Below are 6452 nucleotides of genomic sequence, written 5' to 3'. Positions count from 1 at the left end.
GCCAACATGTCTAAATCCTTTATCTGAGGATTTGTATCTAATTCAGAACCCATCAATGCTGCAAAAATTACCCCTTTTCTTTAAGTGCATTTCTTTATGCATGACTCCATTGCAATCTCTCTTTCCTACCTATTTCCCATGACAAATTCCAAAACGAAATCGCTGTGGAATCCACTGGAGTATTTGTTATATACACGTTGGTTAAGTGAGATTATTTGACCTAATCCAGAGCTTTTTTTGGCCTATGAGCATTTGATCCTTGTTCAGAGCTGGATAATTGTGGTCGATGGGATTTCTGCTCAATGGGATTTCAAACTCCATTACTCTAATATAGTCCCTTTTCCTGGTCCTTACTGATCATTCTCTCCGGCTAATTTTAATCCAAGTGAAACTCTCTGCTGTGAATTTGGGACCAAACTTTTCCAATAATAATATTTTCAGAAGAAAACAATGGAGGGATTGTCCAGAATTATTTGAAAATTAGATTCTTTCCGGAAAAATATAATTTGACCACATTTTACTTCTCTGAAAAAGAAATTGTTAATGTTACAGTGTGACAAAGTCACTGTTATTCACGTTTCTTATTGTTAAGGGAAAATTCTCAGAGAAGAACCCTAGTCCTTCGTTCTCAGCTGACCTGTCTGGGCCAATCAGCAGAAAGCACTAGCTAGGACCACAGACACTGAGACCTGACTCTGAGCAAGAAGCCAGCCGGGCACTGGGCAGCGGGCACCATGACCGCTGCATCCGCTGCAGCAGAACGGACGCTCACGCCACTGCCACTTTCCTCCACGGACCTCACCTCCTTGGGTTATTCATTCCCATTGGAAATCTGAACCTAAATCGAACCTCAGTTACGAGGACAAGGGAAGTTTCACCTGGCCTTCTTGGATTCTGTATTGGGATAAATCAATAGAGTAGAGGTTTGTATGGTAGGGAATTGCTCAAACATACAGGTAAGGAGTTCAGGAGGTGCCGTGACACCAAAACAAGCCCACTGTATTTGGCCCTGACTTAGTTCACTGCTGTTGCTTCAGTGGCTTCAGGGCTTGCCCTGTCACTCATAAGAGATGTAGGCTGAGAGTGAGAATTTTGGCCTCCGGTGGGCCTATTGTCCTAATTCGTTCTTCTTTCTTTTCTGTGTTGTGGATTCTTGGAAGCACACAACTAGTAAATCACATGTTTTCAAGTCTAACATTAAAATAAGTGTGCAAAGCAATGTGATCAGATGAAGGGGTCATTAAAACACTAATGTTTGGTCATACCTGGCAGCATGGAAATGGGGCCAGCCGGGGTGTCAGGAGGCATCCCGGCTCAGTCCCTCGCTCCCTGTGTCATCAAGCCCTTCCTGTCTCTGCTTCAGGAAAGGGCTGGGCTCCGAGGAGATGGTCTCCAGGCCTCCTTCATTCTCTGAGCGTCTGTGATTTTCAAGTCACAGTGATGTTTGCTGAGGGAGTGGGTTGCATCACCTGGGATGATGGTGTGTTTTGTTCTTTTGTGGGGACTGAGGTGGCAGCTGTCTTTGGCATAAACTGAGCTGTGTCAGTGCAATGGAGCTGATGGGCTGAACCTCAAAAGCAGACCCCAGAGAGAGATTGATTCTGACAGTACAGCAGTTCCAGGGAGGCCTTGGTGCCTTGTGAGGTAAGACATGTGGGTGCTTGGGACACCGCTGGTCCAGTCTTCAGTGTAACATGTGATTTCATTGCTATGGACAGAGAGGCTCTGGGTTCAGACCGTTCTTAAAAGGAACTGGAGATTAAGTCTGCAAAACTGAAAACCTACACAGAAATTTTCAAATCGATTTTTATTTTTGATGATTACTAATAGTAAAAATGACTATCTCTGTTTATTTTTTTTACTTCTGAAGCCGATCGATTTGTTGGAAAATCAGATCAGTCAAAATCCAATTTTGATGTTATGCAAATACGCCTGGGGCTGTGAAGCAGCTGGTGGCTCTTATACCCACTCTTCCCCAACACCTCCTGCCAACATTTTCTTCTGCGTTTGATCCTTTTGCTCTTGTCTTTTTCATATTTTTCCTTCAGTATGTCCCATACTGTCTTTGCTCTTTTAAAATATGCATATTTCTATCGTTCCATTGAAAGAAACCGGAATATTTTACCCTAAAATATGCTTCTTTGGCATATTTCGAGATCGGTATTCAGAGGGGCTAGAGAACACAGGAATAGCTCTGAAAAACTGTCCTTTGTGAGGCAGATTTGCATCTGTAGGGAAAATCTGCTCTAGGGAGGTAGACAGACCATGCAGATAGGCTCGGAGGCCCCCTTGTCTTCCTTATCTGGATCTAGGAAAGGTTAACTCATGGGAAAAAGAGGCTAAAGTCTGACACTGCTCAAGGTCTGATAGAGACTTTTACCCCATTCCCACCTGCTCCTCCTGAGGGCAGCTCCAGGGTTACAGCAGATTTTATCCACATGACAAGACACCATGTGCTCACCAGGCTGACCCGCCTTCACTCTCCCATAACCTTGTCGCCTCCTTCCCCGGGGAGCCCCTAGCCCCTGTTCCCTCCATAGCCTGGAATGGGAGCTAGTCTAAAAACTTCAGCCATCTGACCCTTCTTTGAGTCTCATGTTTGTGGGACTCCCGTGCCCATGTGCATGTCAGTAAATTCACATTCTCTTCTGGCTGTTAAGCTGTCTGTTGTCAGTTTGTTTTATGGACTCAAATTATCAAACCTTCAGAAGCTGGAGGGAAGAAAATTCGCTTCACCTCTACACTATCTATTCCAGATTTAACATCCATGAGTGAGGTGCTGAAGGGCCCGGGTCTCTCAGTATCTTGGAGAATAATGAAGTTTGACAAGCTCCATCCCTGCTAGTGGGTGGGCTCCAGTCCAGGAAGCAACTCCCAGAGCCTTTGCCCCAACGTGGCAGTGGTACTGTCTGGTGTATTTCAGCCCATCCATCCTGCCTCCCCCAGGCTCACACTCACGGACGTTATGATCCCACAGCAAACCCTCTCACCACACATCGCTCTGGAACACAGGACAGCACCAGGCAATCCATTTCCTAAGTATGACAAGGCTTTTCTCTCTCTTCTTTCTTCCCCCTTCTTCCACAGCACAGCAGACACAGTGCCTTCCCTACTCTGTACCTGATTATCTCTTTCTTCCTGCTCCTCCATGGCTAGCATCCTTAGAAAAGTCAAGACCAGTCACTTCACTAGCTCTCAATGGTAATCGGAGTGTTCAAACTACAGAAGAATATATTATATAGTTCCCTATTCTTGTTTCTTTCGAGGCTATAATTTTCTTGTTCACTTGCTCAAGGTTTCTCCCCTTTCTCATTGTGGGAAAATGTAAATAACATAAAATTGACCATTTTAGCCATTTTTAAGTGTACAGCCATAAGGCCTTAAATGTATTCACATTCTTGGGCTACCGTCTCCGCCATCCATCTCCAAAATTTTTTCACCTTCCAAAACTAATACTGTGTACCCATTAAACAAGAGCTGGCCACCTCCCCCTAGCCTCTGGCAACCACCATTCTACTTTCTTTCTCTGTGAGTTTGACTTCTCCAGGTACTTCATTATGATTGGAATCATACAGGATTTGTCCTTCGGTGTCTGGCTTACTTCACCGTGCACGCTGTCCACAAAGTTCATCCATGTTGTGATATGTGCCAGGATTTCCTTCTTTCTTAAGGTTGAATAATGTTCTATGATATATATGCACCACATTTTTTTTACCCGTTCATTTGTCTGTGGACCCTTGAGTTGTTTCCACCTTTTGGCTATTGTGAACAAGGTTGCTGTGAACATGGGTGTATAATCAAAGTCCTTATTAGTAAAATCGAATCTATGGGAGTGCTGACATTGCTCTGGGGAGTAACTACCATTGATTAATGTTTGCAAAAAGGAAATGTTGCAGAGCTCTCTAGTGGATGTTTTAAATTATTCTCTCCTTTGCCCCTTAAAGACACATGGTGCAATTCTAGAACATTAACAACTTCCAAGTTCCTTCATAGCTGGATATTTTCTTTAACTTCTTTATTCTTCTGTACACTCAGATTAGTTTCTTAAAGCAATTGAAATGCTCCAGTTTACTTTGATGCTCAAAGATTTCTAGTATAAGCAGGAGTAGAAGAAATTAACTTAGCACCCAATCTAACATTTTATATAAAATACAAAAATAATTTGGGAGGCCGAGGCGGGTGGATCACGGGTCAGGAGATCGAGACCATCCTGGTCAAGATGGTGAAACCCCTTCTCTACTAAAATAAAAAAAATTAGCTGGATGTGGTGGCATGTGCCTATAATCCCAGCTACTCATGAGGCTGAGGCAGGGGAATCGCTTGAACCCAGGAGGCGGATGTTGCAGTGAGCCAAGATCGCACCACTGCACTCCCAGCCTGGAGACAGAGCAAGGCTCTATTTAAAAAAAAAAAAAAAGTTATTGTAACCACCTGATGGGATCTTCTTGCCCACTGCACAGACAAAACCAATTCACTGAGACGATGGCATTGCAATAGTGTAATTGACACAAGACTGGCCACAGCACGTGGGAGATAGAGTTATTGCTCAAGTCAATCTCTGCCAAAATTTGGAGACTAGGTTTTTTCTAGGATAGTTTGCAGTCCAGGAGGTCTCCTTGTGAGTGAGGCCATGTAGCTGGTTGGTGGGTCCAAGTGGAACCATTGGTGATCAGAAGTGCAAAAACCTGAAAAGACATTTCAAAAGGCCAATCTTAGGTTCTAGTATACAATAGTGTTGCTATCTGCAGAAATAATTGAGCATGTTGCAAATCTTGTTTCCTTCAGGATAATGGCTGATAATCGCGCACATCCGTACCTTAACAGAACTCAGGTCCCTCACTCTCCTAACTTGTGGTCTTTTATTAGCTTTGCAAAGGCTGTGTAGGTTTGGCAAGGGCTGTCATGCCCAGGAAGGACTAAAGGCAGTTTGGAGGTTAAAGGCAAGGTGGGGATTGATTAGATACGTTCTCTTTCACTGCAATCATTTTCTCACTGTTACAGTTTTTGCAAAGGTGATTTCATTATGATGGCTTCTTGGGTTTAATTTCACAGATACAAATGTCCACTTACTTTTTTGTTTACTGACACAACATAAAAAAGTATTACAATAAGCAGAATTAAAAAACAAAGAATAAGCAGAATTAAAAAACAGAATAAGCAGAATCTTAAACTCATAACATTTTAGATCTGAAAGGAATCTTAGAGGCAGTCTGTCCTAACCTCTTTATTTTATAGTTGAAGAAACCCATACAGCTTAAGTGATTCCCTTTCTTTTATTCTATTTATTAATTCATTCATTTGATAGTTACTATCAGCTATGTATAATGCATCATGTTCAATACTATAATACATACAAACATTTCTTATAGTTTGTCCTACTCTTAAAGAACCTGTTTTCTAGCAAGGCAGAAAACCTAGGCATTGGAATTCAACACATATGGAGTCACTCCTATGTTCAGGCCCATGTGCTAGGATGTTGAAGAGGACACCAACATGAACGGAGGGCATCCGCACGCTCCCGAGTGCACACGGCTATAAGGCAGCAAGATAAACACACACTGCACTGTTAGAAAGGGCCTGAGTGGGGCACCGGAAAGCATTTGTCCTCAGCAGGCAGAGGTGAGACCACTGAGTGGAGTGTGATCACGTCCTGAAGCCGTCAGGGTGAGACTGTGGGGCAGTCCGGAGGCAGTTGTGAGTGGAGGCGGTCTTAAAGATTCTCTCGTGGGCTCTCTCGTTAGGCTGTAGAGATAGAGACACACGGTTCTAATCCTGGTTAAACCTCTGGATTCTCACTGTGACATCCAAACAATACTGAGCCTGCCACACAGGGTTCTTGTGAGGATAAGAGGAGATAACGTCTGTAAGTGCTTCCGAGGCCCTGGAACATAGCAGAATTCCATAGATGTTAGCCACGGTGACTTCTCTACTGTGAAGAGCTTTGCAAGGCCAACCAAAGCAAATGGAGTGAAATATACTTGATTCAATAGAAAATGGGTAGCCACAAAAGGATTTTATACAAAAAAGTGATATATTAATAAATACACTTAAAAATTAATCTGGGCCAGGTGCGGTGGCTCTCACCTGTAATCCCAGCACTTTGGGAGACTGAGGTGGGTGGATCACTTGAGATCAGGAGTTCGAGACCAGCGCGGCCAACATGGCAAAACCCTATCTCTACTAAAAATACAAAAATTAGCTGAGCATGGTGGCGCATGCCTGTGATCCCAGCTACTTGGGAGGCTGAGGCAGGAAAATTGCTTGAACCTGGGAGGCAGAGGTTGCAGTGAGCTGAGATCGCACCATTGCACTCCAGCCTGAGTGACAGAATGAAACTGTGTCTCAAGAAAAAAAAGGAAAAGAAAGAGAAAAAAAACTAATCTGGCAGAATTGTGGAGGAATGAGTGGAATGAAGGAAGGCAGGAGGTGGAATGAGTGTCAGGAGGAAACTG

General features: G+C 43.6%; 1 protein-coding gene across 2 annotated transcripts in view; it reads left to right on the top strand.

Moving 5' to 3' along the window:
- The window catches only part of SORBS2 (sorbin and SH3 domain containing 2), a 403159-nt gene that overhangs the window by 84054 nt on the left and 312653 nt on the right, over positions 1-6452 (top strand). Inside the window, exon 2 of one of the 2 annotated variants that reach the window (XM_012000189.1) lies at positions 1871-1952. The exons of the other annotated variant lie outside the window; for it this stretch is intronic. The gene's annotated coding sequence lies outside the window, so the exon portion shown is untranslated. The remainder of the gene's footprint in view (positions 1-1870; positions 1953-6452) is intronic. 2 annotated transcript variants of the gene reach the window in all.

Source organism: Mandrillus leucophaeus, unplaced genomic scaffold (genome assembly GCF_000951045.1).
Source record: "Mandrillus leucophaeus isolate KB7577 unplaced genomic scaffold, Mleu.le_1.0 Scaffold62, whole genome shotgun sequence".
NCBI lineage: Eukaryota > Metazoa > Chordata > Mammalia > Primates > Cercopithecidae > Mandrillus > Mandrillus leucophaeus.
The sequence above is the reverse complement of the archived record's forward strand: the minus strand, read 5'-3'. Positions and strand labels throughout refer to the sequence as shown.